Source organism: Balearica regulorum, chromosome 1 (genome assembly GCF_011004875.1).
Source record: "Balearica regulorum gibbericeps isolate bBalReg1 chromosome 1, bBalReg1.pri, whole genome shotgun sequence".
In the NCBI taxonomy this organism is placed as follows: Eukaryota; Metazoa; Chordata; class Aves; order Gruiformes; family Gruidae; genus Balearica; species Balearica regulorum.
Window position 1 is genome coordinate 176,889,777 of NC_046184.1, and position 21,777 is coordinate 176,911,553.

General features: G+C 35.6%; 1 long non-coding RNA gene across 2 annotated transcripts; it reads right to left on the reverse strand.

The window, feature by feature from the left end:
- Positions 1-10,071: 10,071 nt before the first annotated feature.
- On the reverse strand, positions 10,072-20,707 carry LOC142600160 (uncharacterized). 2 transcript variants are annotated; one of them, XR_012833614.1, is made up of 3 exons: positions 20,574-20,707; positions 20,037-20,113; positions 10,072-10,189 (listed from the first exon to the last, which is right to left on the reverse strand). It is a non-coding gene; the product is annotated as an uncharacterized LOC142600160 (long non-coding RNA). The 2 variants fall into 2 exon arrangements; XR_012833615.1 differs by lacking the exon at positions 10,072-10,189 and adding an exon at positions 18,652-18,706.
- Between the last annotated feature and the right edge of the window lie 1,070 nt (positions 20,708-21,777).

Genomic DNA, 21,777 nt, shown 5'->3' on the forward strand with positions numbered 1-21,777 from the left:
AGAATTATAATCTTATTTTTAACACCTCTCTTTAAATTATGTGACCTAGTGCAGAAAACAATCAAAATGGCTTCACTGTTTATATTACCATTTCTTCTTGTTCATATTTTGAATATTTTTGCTGATGGCTCAGAAAATGCTGGAGTTAAATATAGCTACAAATCAAAGACAGAATTTACTTAAAGGAACAAAAGGAAGGCTTCATAACCGAGAGAAGAGGCACCACATTAACTCCTCCCATTCCCTAAGGGAAAGGGATAGAGATTACAAATGTAATAGGTGCATTTCACTTGAAACATCACTAGGGAAAAAAAACTCACCACAACAACAAGCAATCAAAACACCAACAAACCAAAACCCTCCCCCAAAAAAAGACTGCAGTTGTCCCAGGTTATTGTGGTTCCTAATAAGGACATCTGACTGGTTTGGAAACTTATTCCTTGTATAACATAGAATGGCACTTCTTTTGTGCTTTGAAATTTCATAATCCTTAGGGCTTATCTCAACTATAATTAACCTCCATGGTAACTAGCCAGATAAAACTCCATGAATCTCCTGGAATCTTCAACCTAGAAACAAACATTTTTTTCTTCTTTGTTTGAGGAAATTAAAAAACAATCATAACTTTGAATTTAAGTGACAGTAGAATAGTATAGAAAAATCTTAGTTTTTCACCATATTTATTACTTTTCAATAAATATTCTTGAACTCCTCATCAAAATGTAGGCTGAAAATCTTGGAGAAATTTCTTAAAATATAAAAGCAACATTTCCCTTATTGCAAGGGGGGGGGGGGGAAGCCTTCTTCTTTCTATGAATATTATAATAAAGGAAACTGAAAGAAAAATTGCTGATATCCAGATGGAGGGCAAAATGGACTCATAGCCAAATATGAATTTTTATATATTTAATACTGGCAAAGGATGTGTTTAAAGTCATCCATGTTTAAAACCGCTTATCTAAGTACTAGTGTGAGTTGCTATGCGAAGATTCCTTGCTCACAAAATCATAGAATGATAGAATCAGAGAATGGTTTGGATTGGAATGAACCTTTAAAGATCATCTAGTTTCAACCCTCCTACCATGGACAGGGATATCTTTCATTAGATAAGGTTTCTCAAAGCCCCATCCAGCCTGACCTTTGACCCTTCTAATGATGAGGCATTCACAACTTCTCTGGGAAACCTGGTCCAGTGTCTCACCGCCTTCATAGTAAAGAATTTCTTCCTTATGTCCAACCTGAATTTACCCTCTTTCTGTTTAAAACTGTTACCCCTTGTCCTATCACTACACACCCTGATAAACACTCTCTCTCCATCTTCTTTAAGTATTGAAAGGCCGCAATAAGGTCTCCCCAGAGCCTTCTTTTCTCCAGGCTGAACAATCCCATCTCTCTCAGCCTGTCCTCATAGTTCCACTCCTCTGGTTATTTTTGTGGCCTTCGTCTGAACTTGTTCCAACAGGTCCATGTGCTTCTTATGCTGGGGACCTCAGAGTTGGATGCAGAACTCCAGGTGGGGTCTCACAAGAGTAGAGTAGAGGACAATCATCTCCCTCAACCTGCTGGTCACACTTCTTTTCTTGCAGCCCAGGATACAACTGTTTTCTGGGCTGCAAACACACATTGCTTGCTCATATCTAATTTTTCATCCACCAGTATTCTCAAGTCCTTCTCCACAGGGCTGGTCTCAATCCATTCATCCCCCGGTCAGCACTGATATCAGGGATTGCCCCAACGCAAGTGCAGGACCTTGCACTTGGACTTGTTGAATTACATGAAATTCACATAGGCTCACTCCTCAAGCCTGTCAAAGTCCCTCTGGGTAGCATCCTTTCCCTCAAGCATATCAACTACACCACTCAGCTTGATGTCATCCACACTGTCTATGTCATGAATAATAAATGGAACAGTACCTGTTCCATTATGGAACCCTGAGGGACACCACTCATTACTGATCATTACTGATCTCCATTTGGACATAAAGCTGTTGACTGCAACACTGGATGCAGCCACCCAACCAATCCCTTATCCATTGAATAGTCCATCCATCAAACCCATATCTGTCCAATTTATTGCCAATAATATTATGTGGGACCTTGTCAAAGGCTTTACAGAAGTCCAGATAGATGACATCTATAGCTCTTCCCTTGTCCACTGATGTAGTTACTCCATCATAGAAGGTCACCAGTCAGGCATGATCTTCCCATGGTGAAACCATGTTGACTGCCTCTAATCACCTCCTTGTCATTCATACGCCTTGACATATCTTCCAGGAGTATCTGTTCCATGATCTTATGAGGCACAGAGGTGAGTCTGAACTAGGAATATAGTTTACTGTAGCCACATATACCAACTAGTGAGAAAACTTCAGCAACTGAAAATTTGTATAGGATCTGTAAATCTGCAGCTCGCCATGTTTACCTCGCAATTAGCAGTAAGTGATGTATAGACAACCTTTCACATTCTTAGCCTATAAGTGCTACTAATTGGTTATTGATTTCTCCTAAGCAAATACAGCTTAAGACTTTCCATCTAAACTATGAGGTGGAGAAAAGTCGCTGTGCTGGGGACAGCTGAAGGATGAAATTGTAAGCTGCCTTTTGAAGCTACCTCTGAAAGGTAAAGGGATTCTTCTCCACTTAAAGTTTCTAAACAGTTACACACGCCTAAAATAACCCAAAACACTAAATTGTTACCAAAAGTAAAATGCATCAAATTCTGGAAAGACTCAATTCAATTTATAAAATGAATGTTATTTAGTGTAAGTGTGTTGGTATTGGTTGTGGTTTTTTGCTTGAGTTTTTTTGTACAAATATTAACAGAGACTTATTTTGTGTAGAAATAATTAAACTTCATGATGGATAGAAATGTCAGTTTTGGAAATATAGATTTCCTCTGTGTATGCTCTTTACCCTTCTCTGAGACCTGCCACTTTTTGCCATGAAAACAAATGTGTTTGGGGCTTTTAATAGGCTTCAAACATAAATATATGAATAGCATATTCATATATTAGCTTAGCTTCTAGCTAAGCTGGGATCTGCAGGTTTTCACAGTTTCTGTGATGTGAAAGACCATAGATAATAGCTAATGAACCAAACTCTTATGGGGAGCAGTTTATGATCTTTACATTTTCCAAGGAGATCTGTATCTTTGTCAAAACCTGATGAATCTAATTTTAAAAGCTTTGAAAAGCCCAGGTAAAGAACTTAGAAGCTGGATCATTGCTTAATAATTAAATTTAATTATAAAAGAAAAGAAGTAAAATAAAAAAATATAAAAATAACAACTTGTTTAACAGATGGCTCTACTAATTTCAAAGTTAGGAGCATATGGTAGCTCTCAACTGCCCCTCATTAGAAAAGACAGCCCTCATTTTAGACCCGAATCTCACACCAGCCCACTCAGACCTGCTGTTCTCACATACATTACCTTAAATTATTTACATCAGATAAGATAAATCATGAAAACAGGACTGCTGAAAAATCCCATCTATTTGCCAGAAAGATTGAATTTCGCAAACTGCTTAGAATCCTACAACTTCTCTTCTAGCATCTAAGTGAGGGTCAGAAGTTACCAATCCCACTTATTCTCACTTTGAGCTTGTGAGCAGAAAAGGATCTTGGATTAATATCATCTAACTTAAGTGTCCATAGCACAGATACCTACATCTGGGCTAATTGAAACAGACTCCCTCCATGCACAGTGGAGACAGGAGGATACCTCTAAGTGCATAATTCACTTGTATTATTTTAGACTGCTTCAGGATGCTGAGAATTTTACCTCAGAAATGCATATCTCTCTGCCTTGAACAGGGTGTCTAGTGTGACGAGCGCAGACGTAACTGTTTACACTGCAGACAAGCAAAGTTAGGTGAAAGGAATCCTGCCCTGTATGGCTATGTGGAAGTTGTGAGAATGTCTGAAAATTGGGCTTTCTTTTTCTTTTAGTAATTTATATCTTGACTATGTATTTTCAAACTGCTCTAGAAAAAATAATCAGTGTGTCCCTTATTTAATCTTTCTCTCAGAAAATATTTATATTTAATTTGATATATCTTCTAGCAAAATAAGCAGAAAGACTTTGTGGACTTCAGGACAAGTTTTGGGTAAGAACTGTAGTAAGTGTATAATACACATACATGGATGCATAGAATGTTCACCTGCCACCAGTGATGACTACATTTAAAATTGAATTAATATTGTGCATCAGCTTTCCACTCCATACACAGTCACAGCTTCCTAAATACATCTTTATATATTTTCTAGTCCGGTTCTTTTCCAAAATAAGGTTGTATTTTTCTGATTTAAATTTGAGCAAAATAACTTTAATCTTTTCAGAGTCACAGCAGTAGGAAAATTAATGTGATCTCATTGTTAAATGCTTTGTACAGTTGTGTATAGGTATGTGTGTACGCAGTGTGTTTCTTAAGAGCACACAAATGTCTGAAGTCAGAAATTTGAAAAATTATGCCTACATAAATGTATGCTTTAGACTTTTACTAATAAAACTGAATACACAGTATAGAAGACAGAAACACCTTAAAATAAAGCTAGTCCTGTGCATTGTAACCAACCAACCAAAAATGCTCTAAATCTATATAAAATGAGCATATAAATACTTTTTTTTTTTTTTTTTTTTTTGTCTTGTGAAACACCCAGTCAATAACACTAAGACAAATATGCTGGAATTTTTAAAAGTGATATTCAGTTTTCTCCTGCTCCTGTTTTGAAGCACGGTTTACCATGAGCTGAAGCATAGGCTGTGAGTCTGAGGGGCTTCCATCCTGTCTTGTACTATGTACAGCTCCTCTGTTGCCAGAGTGCAGCCAACAGCACTACACTACATCTGACTCTACTGTAAGAATTGAGCAGATGATTGATGTCTTTTCAAAAAGGCTTTTTCCTTCAGAAAATATTCTTTGTCCGCACTGAGCTTTTATATGGAAAGACGTAAGTTTCAGTTAGAAGATCAAAATAAAAATTCTTAGGATGTATTAGAGAGTTGGTCCTTTAATAGCCTGAGTCAAAGGGCAAAATATTTGTCTAACAATTAAACCAGACATTATTCATTATTTGTTTAGTGACAGACATTTGAAGTGCCTTCTATGATGAAAATGGGCCCCTTGGCAAGCCAAGATATTGTACTACACAGGCATATATAACATATATAACATTGATGCTACTACAGCACATACTGCTAGGAGTCAGAGGGAAAGAAAATATGGGATGCAGTAGACATTAGCCTGGGGAAGTTGTAGTGATTCGATTGTGTTGTAAACTGTATAGGGATGAGGGAACATTGAGCTATTGCTGGAGTGATAAATCTGGGAGTGGGATTTAGCGGATGCAAATCATTAATCTACGCATAGCCCAGCAATGACACTAATTAAAGGCATTACACTGAGAATTTTTAAAAGTTCAGCAAAACCAATATATATTTTTTTTTTTTCCCCCCAGAACCAGCCCAAAGTAGATGACTATGGAAAATGAGAATAAGTCCATTGAATATTCACTTAATTTTCAACAGTTTATACTGACAGATTGAGAAAGGTGTGGCTTATGTGCAATCAGTAACCTTTGGAGGATTTCTCTTTTATGAACTTGTCCAGTCTGCATTTGTATCCATTTCAGCTTTAACATCCACAACTTTCCATAGCCTCTCCCGCTTACCCTAACACTATTAAAAGAAACATATCTTCTTTAGAAAAAAAATGAAAACTTGTAGCTGTCAGTTGCTCATTTCAACTGATAGTCCCTGGTTCTACTACAGAAATAAACAGTAGACAGCTGATTCCTCTCCACCCTTCCACGCCACTAATGATTTTGATGTCCATCACAGTCTCTTCAGTTCCTGTTTTCCAGAATGAAGAGGTGTAACTTTGAAGTTCAATTTAAGGACTCCATTCTATATATCTGGTCATCCTTCACATCCTTCTCTGAATCTTTTCCTCTTCTGCTACATTGTTGTTGAGTAGGAGAGATCAGAACTGCACAGAGTTTAAAAGGCACTATTATACAGCGTAATTACATTATACTTGGAGGTAATAGATTACTGTGTAATATGTAATATTATTTGTGCTTTAAAAGAGACATTAAACTGTAATATCCACACTGCTTATAGAATAACTTTTAGTCCACTGAAAATGTACTTTGATTAATGTACTGCAGATCAGAGACTATTATACATTATTTGATGAATATTGGTAGAAGTGTCATGGATTTATGAAGCAAACATTTTTACTAGGAGTGTACATTCTTTGTGGATGGAAAAGCCAGATACTAAGGGTATGTAAAATCTTTCTATAATGTGATTGTTGTCACTTAGGATTAATGCAGGAATAATATAAGATGAAATTTGACCTACAATGAGTAATAATGAATGCTATCATACAATACTATATCTCAAGAAGATGCTAAAAGAGCAAAAAGGAAAACAAAAATTAATAGAAGACAGTGAAGTAACAGAAAAAGTTCACACAATCTAATAGAAGTGTAACAAGCATCTTACATTAAAGAGAAGTCAGCGTAAAATACACTATTGCTACTCTATTCTTTGTAATCTTGATGTTTTCCATACTGTTCATATGATGATGTCTTTTTTCCTTTGTTTTCTTTTTGCTTTTATTTATTATTATAATTTATCTTATTTTTCTATTTGCAACTGGATGTTTTCTATTTGATTATCTTCTGCTTCCTTCAGCTCTGCTTATACGCATACCATTGTTCTCACCTCTTCATTTACTATATTTTAAATTCAGTATTTGATGTCATTGCATCCTTTCGTGTATTTACACCTTCTTCACATCCTTTTACATATTTACACCTCTCCCATGTGCATTCTATTTTTATAATGCTTTTGACCATTTCCTACTTATGCACTCTTCCATTCTCTTTTTATCTTTAACCAATTTTATCTCTCCCTTTCTATCTCTGGCTGCAGTAATACATGATGCACATTTTATTCCCCAGCCATTTGTTATCCAGCTAACCTCTCTCTAGTTCTTCTGTAGTGTGGCAATTATCACAGAACCCTTATTGGTTTGGTTTGGACCATTTAATAATTTCAATACTTGTTTTACTAACTTTTCTTTCTCTTCTATTTTCAACATATACCGATATACCACAAGATTCTTTTATTCATAAATGTGTGACAAGGGGAAGCAAACAAAAAACAGAAGAATTGTGTCAGTGTCACATCAAAATGTGCTATAAAAAGCATCATCAAAAATGCATTGTCAGAAATCTGTTAAAATGAGAGGGGGTTTTTACTATTTTATTTTACTATGGTTTTACTGAATATGTGAAGAATCCTGATTTTCTACAAGGATGAGTGGTTCATGTGACAGGTCTTATTTGATAAAGGATGTAGAACAAAAAAGACAAAAATCTGACCAAAAACAAAAATAAATTTGCTAAGCAATTTAAAATAAATAAATTATGAGCATATATTATGCTCTAAGTATTGCTCTGCTAAAAGTGCAGGAAATTTGTAATGAATGCAAGCTAGACCCATAAATTGGGACATTTACTAATATCTCTTTGCTGCCACTGAAAATAACAGCAACAAGCAATAGAGCCAGCGCCTGTAAAAAGCTAAGGAATATTGCTAACTAAAGCAATTCAAACTGCTTTTACACTGGTCACTCTGCATAAGTGGTCTCAAACACACAGTGAATCATGAAAAATTTATACAGCTATCTTGTTGTGAAGCCAAATGTATCTTTAACTATGAAGTACAGAAGGTAAGAGTAGAGTAGTTTAGAGGTAAAGTATAAAATTAAGCACTGACAAAATTACTAGATATGCATGAAAGAAAAACTTTTTAGGTTGCTGTTGCAATACTCCATAGGCAAATGATGAAAGTAAAATCTTGCTTAGCATTGTTTTCTGAAATCTTAGTTAATTAGTAAGCATTCCCAAACAGTACCGGGGAACAGTCTTTTTCTAGTCCATATTTATTCAGGAAAATTACTTCATTCAAAGAGATTGTACTTTAAAATGTAGGCCTGAAAAGAAAAGGAAGGATGGGTTGTGTCAAAAGATAAGAATATCTTTACGGAGAAGAATAAATATTCTTTCAATGCAGTATCCTGTCTCCAGCAGCGATCTGTTGCAGATGCTTGAGGAAAGAATGTAAGAAAAAGAGCCTGCGTTGCTTCTGCTCTTTCAGTTTTCAGTAACCACCAGCTTAGGGGCATCCTGAGCTAAAGGATGCATCTGGACCACCTCTGTATGGCCCAGAGTCATAACCAATGTCATTTGGATAATCATTGTTAAGCCATGCAGTATTTAACTCTTATTGTTTTTAAAGGTCATCTTAATTTTGTTACTTCACTCATGTATAAAGATCTCATTTTCTCCTGTGACTTTTTAAGACATTCTTCTGAAGTTGCAACTTGTGTTCAGCCTTCACTCCGCGCTAAGGAGTTTCACTTGATTGCTTTATCTGGGAAATTTTCTTGTTTTCATCCTTCTGTAATATTTAAGAGCTTTTCACTACAAGAGATGCAAAAGAAATTGGCAAACTGCATAGGAAAGAAACTACATTTCTGTACAAATTGCCTTTTACTGTCAGAAGGGGATTCTCTGTTAGATCCCTCACAACTTACCTGTCCCCATCTTTTTATTCTTTCTCACCACAGTATCTTGCCTTTGTCCCTACCAGAACAGTTTGTTTCCTATGTTGTTCCATGTATGTTTTCCAGATACCAGAGCCATCTAGATTTGGGACAGTTTAGTGAAGTCTCTGACACTCAAACACAGTTTACGAAGATTCTATCACATCATTTGTCCTTTTAGAAACACATCAAGTCAATGCAGGATAAAACTGTGCATGACAGCTGTATGAGTTTTATTATACATGAATAAAACTCTGTTAGCATCTGAATAATTACATACTCAGCTGCCTCCTGACAAACAAAATGCACCATTCTTTATCAAGATTACAGAATAAAACATGAAGATTCTTTATCTTACTACTTTAAGACAAATGACTCCTAAAATTTTTAAGGAAAAAAAGAAATATTGTAATCTTGAAAGAAAACAGTATTTTTATACTTCAGAAATGTTTTACTGCAGTTGACCTATTTTCAAAATAATTTTAACTAATTCTTACATTGCCTAGTATATTGTATTTTTTTATACATCTAGATTTTCATTCTATATACACATATAAATATACATATGACAATATATAGACATAGAAATACATATAGAAACACCTACGTGGATATGTCTGTATGTATACTGTCTTATCTATAGCTATATGCTTGTTTATGTCTGTGTCTCTGTCTTTATAAAACATCCTTTTGGCCTTTGTATGACCCACTGAACTCCCTGCAATTACGTATGGAAAACAAAGACTGGCTAATGCCCTCCCTTGAAGATGGAAATGGTTATATCAGGTATGGATATGAGAGCAGGTTGGCATTATTGTTGCACAGTGGCAGACCTAAGGTGCTGCCAGCAATAAGGTAGGCAAAGAAAGGTCTGAAGCAAGGAAAACTCTACAACTAACCTCCTAGAAGGAAAAGTCAGCAGCTTTTTCCCTGTGAAGCAGAACTTTGAAACACTGATATCTAAGACTAATTCACCAAAACTTTTCAAAGCAACTCTGGTATAAAATGAGAGAATTCAGTTCACATAAATATTTCTGATTACTATATTAGTCCACAAGAGCCACATATTTCAAGATTTAAAAGCTGTTATTTCAATATGTCTGCAAACCAAGAAGACATTTTTGAGACAAAATATTAGTTAAATGAACTGAATTTTGTGCAACACTTACTATTTTAGTAATATGCATACAGTAGAGATGCATAACCACATATATAGATACATATACATAAAAATAAAACCACTGGTATGTGTTGAAGGTGGAAAAGAGAACTTGTTAATTGCTTGTAGTAAAAAACAAAATTATTTTTATTCTTATCACAAGCATTCATTATCTTACAGTGGATCGAATGTGATAAAAATTTGCAAAGAAGCAAATGATAAAACCAGATTCAAAAAGTAAGTCACCTAAAATACCTAATAGTTGGGTCTTTGTGTCACTAGTGATATTATATTTTGGTCTTTTTAAAATGATCATCCTGTTCTTCTAAAGGCAATTATATTAAAAATTACTATTTCTCTCAGAATTGCACAGTAAATGCTGATCCAATTAGTTTCTTGATCCGTGTTGGCACCTGATAATGGAAAGAGAAAGTAGAACTTACTCCCCTATACATGTTTTACAACTGTTTCATCTCAGATATCAATAACATAGAATGTTTTGCCCAGGTGTTTAATACATATGTGGTTTTGTCTGTTAGTCTGTCAGTCACTGATTCCAGGGCTGTGTCCCATCCATTCAATTCCGTGTTTTCCCTTTCCAAAACACATTCTGTGAAATCCTGTGAACATCCTGCCAATTATTGCACTGCGTAACTGAACTTTATCTCAACTCCAGTTAATTAAATCAATATTAAGCCCTGTACTTTGCACTAGCAATACTGATGGGCATTGACTGACAGCATTGGCTTTATAAAACATCACAACATACGGCTTTGTATGGCAAGTTATTTCTTTTTCCTTCTCTTCATCACAGTTGCTGACATTTTGGCTATATCTAGTGGGTGAGAGTGATTCAGCCAGGGCAGTACCATGGAGTGTAATAAGAAAGCAAGAAGGCATTGCCTGTGACTGAAAGCCCCTAGTGAGACCTACAGTGTGTAAACAGGCTTGCTGCTGCTGCTAATGTATTGGAAAAATTTAACCTTAACAACAGGAGCAAAATAAGACTTCTTAAAAACCCTTAGATAATGCTTAAGTGCCTACAAAGGCACTATAACAGTGATATTTTCCCTGTAAAATTGAAGAATTCATTATCAATTATCCTTGCATATAAAGTTCTGGAGACATAACATATTTTTAGTCTTAGAGATACATCTTCAGAGGTTGCAAAGGTGAAATAAGAGACAGATTGCATCCATTCCCAAGAGATGTACAGCAGCTATTTTTCCTAGACAGTGGAAATGACTTTGAAATATAAAGTTTTCAAATTCAATTTTTTTAACTGACAATAAAAATAAGACATTGATATTAATATATGTTCTAGCTAGAAATATTTGTATAGGAGCAATAATTAATACGAATATATTGGGGGTTTTCTGTGTAATACACATATCTTCTTGAAACAAACGGAAGGTTTGACTTGAACAAAGTGTATGAAAGAGAAAAGGTTAGAGTATCCTGGTTGTAAGGGTCATACCATTGTCAATGGCCACAGTAGAGCTCTCAAAGAATGTATAAAAGAATGTTTCAATTCAATAATCTGTATTGAAGAAACAGATATTTTTCCTCCTAAAATATTTTATTGTATCCCAAACTCCTACTTTTAATGCTTACAGAAGTAACTGAATAGTCCTCCTTTAAAAGGAATGGTTCCATTTTCTTTGATTAAAGGTGTATGATGTTCCCCTTACAAGATCCTATTTTCAGTAGGTTATAACTGACATTGTCTAGCATTCATATTGTTATTGTCTCTGTCAGATGCCTGTCTTAGCCTGATTATACTTGTTTTCAGTTTCTAGGAAGATTTCATCCTGAATAGCCCAGCTTTTTCTCTGAGTTTCAACTAAATAGGTTGTTTAAATATAAATAAATTTTAGGTCACCATGACACTTTCTTTGATAAACTGGTTTCTCTACACTCTGGATCTGACAGTTTGACAAAGAATGTTTCTGCATTTTTTTTTCAATTATTACTTTTTTTTAAACTGCAACTTTGAATGTTATCACAATTTTTTAAAAAAGAGTCTTGTTAAAATTTGAAAGTTGAAAATTCAAAAGAATCCAGTATTTCTCAAGACACATAAGCCTTTCCTGATCATGGTTATAGCAAAAATAAATGGATGCCCTTCCCAGAGTTTCTCAATACATTGCAAGCTTCAGCAATGGAGTGCATTTACGCCTTTCCCCAAAGCACTCAGTAGTCTGTCCTCCAGGCAGAAAAGTGGAGGTGGTGCCAGCCTCTGCATCCTCATATCACGTCTGTGTTGTCCCAGACAAGATGGACAGGAAGTAAGTGCATGTTACTCCAGTGATCGCAATGGTCATAAGATATTGATCCACAGGCAGCATGGATGCCAAAGACATCCAGCTGAAAAGCTAAAGCCTTGACTCTTGTGTCATAGAGAAGGAAGGGATAAGACAAGGAATTTAGAAAGCTTTATGGTTTCTAGAATGGGGTCTGAAAGTGGAGAATAAATCAGATTAAAATTGGAGTACTAAAAAATATTCCCACTATTAGCAAAAATATTAAAAGGATTTCAGAAGGACGGATCAGCATCACATATTTCACAAGAAAGGAGATTAATTAAAACTATACAAACCCCCCACAAATCCTGCAGATGGACAAAATATTTCCCAAATAAAAGACTGTTCCATGTCTTCCTGCTTGAGGGGGGAAAGGAACAAAAATTATGTGGAAATGAAAACAGAATGTCACTGAAAAAGTGACATATTGAGGGAGAAATGTACCACTCCCATGCAGTTCTGATCAGCCTATGCATAATTGCACAGAACTCCACAGTTCTTGTTAATCCAATTTCATTCGGATGATTAAGTATTTTGAAATACCAACTGAGATGCAGCAAAAGCAGACTATCAGTCGTATTTTCTCTGTCTCTCTAAGAAAAGCAGGAACTGAAGGATAAAAGCACATCACAAAATTCTGTGCGTGGGAGTTAGGAGAGTACTAATGCTCAGAGGAGGAGATCAAAACGACAGCAGAGGTTGTGCATACAGATCCAGCTGCATGCAGGCACCGGCCACTGCTCCTAGCAACGCTGAGTCTCCAGCTGGGGGTATGGCACTATGCGCTGCAGCATCTGCAGGAAAACTATCTGATCCCCGCCCCCCGCACGTGAGGCTTCCTCGGGGTACCCGAGGGCCACAAGAGAATCCAGGGGAGACTTGCTGCACTGTTTTGGCCCTTATAATGTTTTGTCTTGCTGCTGTGCTGATACCTGACACTGTCCACTCTGCCTCTGCTTGGCAGAGTGGGAAAAAGAAAATCGATTTGCCTCAGATACTTACCTTTTACCCTCTCTAGCTTTATGACAATCTTTAGTGAAATGAGTTCAGACAAATACATTCTTCTAGAGAACTTCTCAAGGAACATACTATCCTCCCTTTGCCCTGTAAATACAGCAGCTATCAGTATAGTTATACTGATGATGCTAACCCATATTTTTTATAGTGTTCCATCCCCTAGATTCCTCTATGTGTTGAATGATGGAAACAGGCTACTCTGCAGCACTGCTGGTGGGCCAGCATCTTCTCTTGAGTAAAATTCCTGTGATGTCTCTGGTAAAATCCTTTGTCACAGCTGATGGAGGTGTGGGAGCAAGGGGAATATGAACATGCTGCAGTCTGCCTAAAGTGCAGAAACATCTGCTTGAGTCATGAGTGGCTCATTGGCTGAGTTCAGCAGGGGAAAATCCAGCAATTAATCTGAAGTGTCACTATATTCGATAGAAATTGTTGTAGAGGGCTTCTGGGGACGTAAAGGTAGCTCTGGTGGCCAAAGATTGCATATGTTTCTGTGGTTTATTCATTTTTAAAGACTTTACTGCACTCAAATAGCAAACTTTTTCTAAGAATAAAGCCTGCTTAGTGACTTTCTCTATAAATGGTGACCTACTTTGTGGAAATAGATACATCAGCTTGGATGCAGAAACTTCTGATAAGATTCATATACCTACAAATTCCTGTCTGTGGAAAAAGAGCAGTCATTAGATCTTTTCTAAAGAAATAGGCTCTGAGATAATAAAATTTACAGAGCTTAGGGCCAACTTTTCCCTTTGGATGGAGACTTCATTAGATTCATTTACATGCACAAACACAGAAGTAAAATTTGCCCTTTACATTACTTCCTTTTGAATGACTTCACTTCTGCTCTTCCACCTGTTTGAAAATGAGATTCCACCCTGAGCTCATCCTCCAGTCATTGGACAAGTATAAAAGCCTTCAAAATACTATTTTCAGGAATCTTGCCTAAACTGAAAGCCAATAAAAAATTATGAAGTGCAGAAAATAATCTACAGGTTATACATGAACAACAGAGGTTTCTCAATTTTCAGGTATATTCTTTTCCAACCTGTTACATAGTACATCTCAAGAATCTCAATATTAACATCTGTGTCATCCTAGAGGACTGATCAAAAAAACATCTAAAACAGTGTAAATTGATTTAAAAGGATTTTGAGTCAGGCCTTGACATACTTCTAGATTCCAAATTATATTCATCAGTGTTCCTTTTTTAATTTTTGTTTTAGTTACATTTTTTACAGAGACCTTTGCAAATAACGCTGATAGCCTGGATTTTTCAACCAAGCCACAGAAAATTTTGTCTTTTGACCCAGACTAGCAGTTAGCTACCAACTGAACAATCCTGATGATATTCTACTCTTTTGATGGGGATATAGAGATGTGCGAGTTATTTCAGTTGTATTTTTATATCTCTGTCAAAACTTTAAATTTCACCTTGATACCACTGCAGAATTTCTTTTTTATTATTTTGGTTATTCTTCTGAGAAAGGAAATTCTAGAAGGCTGTAGTTTTCTCTGTCCAGTTACTTTGTGGAATTTTTTATCCTAATGTAGTTGAAGCAATAATAATAAACAGATGTCTCAATTAATTTGAAATGTTTAGCTACCTGGAAAAAATGTAGAAGAAACTCTGAAGATACCAATTTATTTTTTTTTAATCTTTTTTTTTTTCTTTGAAGTACATCTTCTTAAGTGGACAGCCACCACAAAGACCATTAAATTTTGCAGCTGGGAGAGAAAATATTTTTGAAGTTTTATTTTCTATTTCAGTCCATCTGTATAGTACAGGTAACATATCTATCATCTCCCAGAAAAATACTTCATGCAGAGTTCTTATGAATATTTCTACAAATTTAAAATTTACATAGTCATAATTAAGGTGGAATTCGTCAAAAAAACCACATGTGCAACAGATACAAACTGTGGTTTTAAAACGAGCTTTGGTCTCATGATAGGTGACAGAGTAAGACTCTCTAGAAAACTTAGAACACTAAATCCTCTATTTATTTCCCCCACACAGTTACAAATAAAGAATTTAAGATACAGTGTCTTTGTAGCCCTATGTTTTGAAGAACATGAAGGAGGTGAAGAAGTGTCATTTGCAAACAAGAACTTACTCCCCTTGAGGAGATACACTGTGTTGTGTCTTCTACTACTTTTTAGAAAGGGTGCCTTATGGATATGACCTGCTTATAATTATGACCTTATTTTAAAGAAAAACAAAAAACTCATAAACAAAATATTTTGCCTAAGGAAATTCTTTGCTAAATCATTCTTGAGTTCTTCTACATAGACTATTGGTTTGAAGTCATTGAATTTTCCTCATGGCTACTTTAAAATCTTGTTTCTCATTCATTACCAGCCTAAAGGAAATCATCAATAGTTTAAATTATTAAACATTTGGGGAAAGCAAAGAGGGAGAGTGGGGAAGCATTATACATGGCAGTCAGCCAGGTCAGATATGTGACAGCCAACCAGACTCTTGAACATAACGTCTTTATTTAGCTATTTTTAGCAATCAGAGAAATTTTTGAAGCATCAGACTCACATTTATGTCAACATTGGAATGCAATGAAAACAAGCAAATATATTCTAAAACCTGAAAACAGGAGTGCCAAATTCCAATAAATTTCTGTTCCTCACTGGATAATCAGTGATCCTCAGAGCAGAAAGCAGCAAGGAAGACTGATAAAATGCATTTGTCCAGATTCCAAATTTTCCTTCTTGCAAATTTCTTCTCAGTTAATTTTCAGTTTTATCTTTACTTTCTTTTATCTTTATTTCCTCCTACAGGAAATAGGTGTAATATTTAATCAACATGGTGAATTCTGGTAGAAACCTGTAACTGTTAGTGATTGTTAGTCATGGGGTTGCCCTGACTGAGCCACACACTCAGATCTTATCACAAGAACACTGGACATTAAAAGATGGTTAAAAACATTCAATGTTTGGGTTTTGGTTGGTTGGTTGGTTTGGGTTTTGGTTAGGTTTTTGTTTTGTTTCGTTTTGTTTTTAAATTTATTTCCCCATTCTGATAATGAGTCCATTCATCTTGATACTTTATATCTCCCCATCATCTTCTTTGCTGCTTCTACTCTGTGGTGCTAGCAATGTAATGTCTGGTAGGACTGGTTATGGCAGCGCATACTGCCTATATCTCTGTTGCAATAGGGAGTTTTAACTTACAGGGGCAGCTTCTGTACCTGACATGTTCAGCCTCCTTGTGGTAAATCCAAGTGGCCAGGTTTTGCTAAGTCTGGCATGTCTCTGAAATGTGTTATAAAAACAAAAGACTGTGTAACAGGAGCTCTACATTTATCCAAAGGGTAAATTTTTCACCTTCTACCCATGACTCCGAGAGCAGGAATAATTGTACATTTTACCTCCTGTAATCAGCAGGATTAGCAGAAGTCTTCATATGTTTTGTTTCTTGAATCTCAGTATCTTATCCATTTATCACTCACAAATGTTACCACTTTCTTACTTGATTTTTACTTGTTCTCTTCCTAATAACTGTCCCTCCTTTTGATAGAAACAGTATTCTTCTCTTTAGTAAACTTTATTTCATTGTCCTTATCTTCTTTTTGTAAACAATAGATGAATCAATATAGAATCATAGAATGTTCTGAGTTGGAAGGGACCCATAAGGATCATCGAGTCCAACTCCTGGCTCCACACAGGACCAGCCGAATCAGAGCATGTGACTGAGAGCATTGTCCAGATGCTTCTTGAACTCAGTCAAGCTCGGTGCTGTGACCACTTCCCTGGGAAGCCTGTTCCAGTGCCCGACCACCCTCTCAGTGAAGAACCTTTTCCTGATATCCAAACTGAACCTCCCCCATCGCAGCTTCATGCCATTCCCTTGGGTTCTATCACTGGTCACCAGAGGGAGGAGATCAGCGCCTGCCCCTTCGCTCCCCCTCGTGAGGAAGCTGTAGGCCGCCATGAGGTCTCCCTTCAGTCTCCTCTTCTCTAGGCTGAACAAACCAAGGGACTTCAGCCTCTCTTCATATGTCTTCCCCTCTAGACCCTTCACCATCTTTGTTGCCCTCCTTTGGACACTCTCCAATAGTTTTATGTCCTTTTTGTACTGTGGCGCCCAAAACTGCACGAAGTACTCGAGGTGAGGCTGCACTAGCACAGTGTAGAGTGGGACAATCACTTCCCTAGACTGGCTAGGAATGCCGTGCTTGATGCACCCCAGGATATGGTTGGCAATATCTTTTTGTTTGACTTGTTTCATCTGGAGTTTGATCTAATATGATTAAAGCCAAAGGAAATTCTTCATTAGACTTTCAATGGTTTCTGGATCAATAAAGAAGGGATTAATTAATTAATTAATAACATAATTGAAATATGTGCAATAGTAACTGAGTGGTGTTGTTCAGTAGGATAACTAAAACTCCTTTCATACTGATAGATTTTTAAGAACTTTTCTATTTTAAAATTTTGTATTTAAAATTTGAAACTGGTTTTGAGAACACAGTTCCTCTAATTTTATTCTCACAAATTTGTACTTTTAAAAGTTTCTTCTCTCTCTCTCTTACTATGTGGAAGATACATATGAGGGGGAAATGTTGGACCAGTTATCCTGAGAATATCTAAATGTAGCAATTTATAGTTTTAAAAAAATGCAAAAACCAAAATATAAAAATAAAGAAATGTCCCTTAAAGTTTATTTGATGATTTTAATTTTGCCTTGTTTTGGAACAACAGTAAATGTAGATATAGATATATGTATATATTTACACAATTTAGAAGCATTATAATGCTGTGCCCATCGTCCCTTTGACATGGCATTTTATTGTAGTTCATTAAAGTCTTGATTCTAGAATGCTTCTTTAAACAAACTAACTTAGACTGTAGAGATTCTTATACAGGGACTGATCAAATCAAACTTTCCTACAGATAAGAGATACCTATTAGCCCCCAGGAGTCCAATTTTCAATATCAAAGTGTCAATTATTTTCCAGAAAAATTTCCAAAGGGTGATCTTTTTTATCTTTGCTTTGTTTTGTTTTGGTTTGTTTTTTTAAAGTTATTTTAGGTAACTTCTTGGGATCTAGTTGTGGATTCTTGGGGAAATTAGAACAAAATATTCCAAATTCCCACACATTTGCCTTCTAGAAAACAAGAAGGTTAAATATCATTCATACAAACATTTAAACTGTCAGAGGCCTTAAAATGGGAGTAAATAAGTTTATGGACCTGTCAAGGCTTTCTAAGCTTCTATTGCATTATCCACTGATCTTCAGATAAATAAGAATCCAGAACTGTTTTAAGACTGAACTGAGTGACCCCTTGCATTCCTTACTAGACTTAAATGAAGATGCTCATGGTCAATGATTCTAACTGTTACAGTTTTCCATTTTTCACTCCAGTCTTGCTTTCTAGTTAGATACAAATTAAGGGTGCTACACTCTTTTTTTCATTATAAGGTGACTTATCTACTATTTAGCAGTTACAAATGTATAAGCTGCTCAACATTTGCAAAGTCAATTTTCAACAGAGTTAAAGTTATTTACACAATGTGTAAATAAAGTTAATTACACAATGTTTTTCCTCACATTGCAACCAACACAGGCAGTATTTTTCATCCTTCCAAGCTCTCTATAAGAAAATATTCATATATATTTTAATTTTATTTTATTTTATTTTAGCTGTCATTTGATAAAAATGAAAACCTCATTTCTGACTTCCAGGTTTAGCAGATTCCGTTTCTTTCCTTTTTTTTCTTTCAAATTGTTCACTTCTACTAAAAATATTTGAAATGTTTTCACCTAGTTGTACTCTCCAGGTGTTGTGTGGTAACAAAAAAACCCAGCACCCCACTTCTCCACTCATATCAGGTGGCCTTTATTTTCATTACTCTCATATTTATCTGAAATAGACCATCTCACCTATCCTTGCTCTTTTGCCCATTACTCTTTTATCGCATTCCATTCTACAGCACAGCTCAGAGCTGGAATGGAAAGCAAGTTTTTCCAAAGAAAGACAAACGTTATCTATTATAAATCCCACCACAGGCAACAGATTAGTTTATGCCAGGTTAGCATGATATAAACCTACTTGATATAGACGACATTTAGTTTTATGTAAAATACATAGCTTGATTAATTTATCTATGTTTTCCCATGATAAAGTATGTTTGATACTCCCTACCTCAGAGCTGGTGTTTTTAGAAATATATCGGTAACATGACTGCATCTCAAACTGTACGCTTTTGTATATAGCACAGGATATATATACAGATCAAAAACTAAATAAAATCCCATCTTCTGGAAAATATTCCACTCAAATGCATAAATATGTGACTCCTTGGGGTCATTTATGCATTATATGTTTTTCTTCAAATGAAAACATGATTTAATTATATATTTACTTATATTTCAATACAATTCCATCATCCAAAGTTGACTATCTTCAAACATTACAAAGAATCTGTCTAATAAAAGGTTAGAAGTTATAAAACAAGCATAACACTGTCAGACTTCAAGGTCCATCAACCAGTAATAATAAAACCAAATCATAGTGGTAATTTTTTCATCACACCATAACATTTAGTTGCCTCTGTAGATGTTAACAGTGATTTTTAACATCTCAGTGGAATTCAGCTCAGTATCAGACACCATTTTCTAGCTTAAATAGAAAAAAAAAAAACCAATAACAACACCACCAACTAATCTTAAATAATTCCAAGGAAAAGACAATGCAAGTGGGTTTTTTATGACTCTTAAAGTTTAGCTTAAAGACCTTAAAACTATGTCCAGTCATTAGAGACAACCTAACTGCAACTGAAAATGGATATATTTAATAGAAGGTTATGTTTAAACCCTTGCTACCTCTGGTAAGTATGACACTCCAAACAATTCATCGGTTTCAACAGTTTACAAAAGAAGTGACTCAGGTTTAACAAATATCACAATGCTCAGTTTCTTACCTGCATTCTAATGGTTGGGCCAATCAAAGCAAATTCATTTTATGCAACATCAGTAGAGGTACCAAGACATGATCAACCTGAAAAAAATATGATTTCACATGGTACCTCTAAAAATGACAAAACATAAGAAAGTGATTTCTTGTGGAAAACTTTCCCTCACTGAAGAGCAGTGGTTTATCCAAAGCTTGCCATCAATATTCACTTTTCAGTATAGCCAAATCTTATTATTTTGTTCATAAATCATTCGATCCCACCCTTGGTTATTCAGCTATATAGTTTAATTAAACCAAGTCCTTTTCTACAGATGATTCTACATAAAAATAAAGTAGCTAGGTTACCACCAACCCTTCATGCTCTGTGGTTGGCAGACAAGCCCCTACCCAGACGCTCATTCACTATCCCCCCCAGCAGGATGGGAGACAGAATCAGAGTGGCAAAAGTGAGAAAACTCATGGGTCAAGATAAAACCAGTTTAACAAGTGAAGGGGAAAAAAAAAAGAAGAAAAACAAACAAGTGATGCAAAAGTAATCACTCACCACCAGCAGACCACTGCCTAGTCTCTGAGCAACCTTAGAAAAATTCCCCTACAGTTTTACTGCTGAGCGTGAAGTTATATGGTATGGAATATCCCTTTGGTCAGTTGGGGTCAGCTGTCCTGGCTGTGTCCTTTCCTAACTCTTGTGTACTCTTAGCCTATGCGCTGACTGGGCAGAGCAGGAAACACAGAAGGCCTTGCTGTTGCGTAAGCACTGCTCACTAAAAGTCAAACCATTGCTATCGACACTGTTTTGGTCACAAACCAAAAACACAGCACCATATGGGCTGCTATGAAAAAAGTTAACTCCATCTCAGCCAAACCCAGTACACTCCCCATTTAAAAAGATCAGGTATGCATTCCTTTTGGGTCATCTGCACCTAACCAAAGAACAATGCTCAGAAGTATACTCCTGATTCTGTAGTGAAATGTCTCATGCCATCAGAAGGTTAGAGACCTGGTTTATTTTTTCTAAATATGGAAGCATTGTCATGAGTAAATGACATTTTTTTCTTTTTTTTTTTTTTTTTTCAGTAACATTGCCAGAAGATGAGGTCCTGTTTGTTAACTATTCTGCCAATATGTAATGAGAGTAAAAGTGTTAATAGCTATGCAAACAGGTTTTGGACAGACTAAGTGATTACAATTTTTTTTCTAGGAAAATCTTTGTTTCATTCTTTTTAAAATGCATTTTAAACTATATATGTACTCAGAAAATTCTTCAGCTTCTATGGAAATTTTGCATAAAATTGAAAGAGACTTTTAAGTATGGAAGAATCCTAGTGTTTTGTTGGTTTTTATAATAATTTAAATTCTTTAAAATTCTAGTTTTTATCCATTCACTTTAATCTCTGGAAAATCTAGTCAATCTCTCTACATTCAAAACCATTTTTAAAAATCAATTTGGCATAATTATTTATGTTCATAATTAGTTATTAATACATTGCTAAATAGTCATCTTGCAGTCATTAGTAAAATGTGTAATCCTCAAAAGAAGCCTGTGCATATAACAGTCACAACTGCCTAGTACTTCATTAAAAGACTGGAAAACTGAGATTTAGGTAATGACCTAAGAGTCTCTTCATCAGTTTTTGTTTCATAGGCACAGTTTGAATATAGTTTCAGGAAAAAAGAGAGAGAAGGCAGAAAAAATGTCAAGGCCAAGGTTAAAGCATAAATTACACCAAAGACAAGTTTAAATGAAC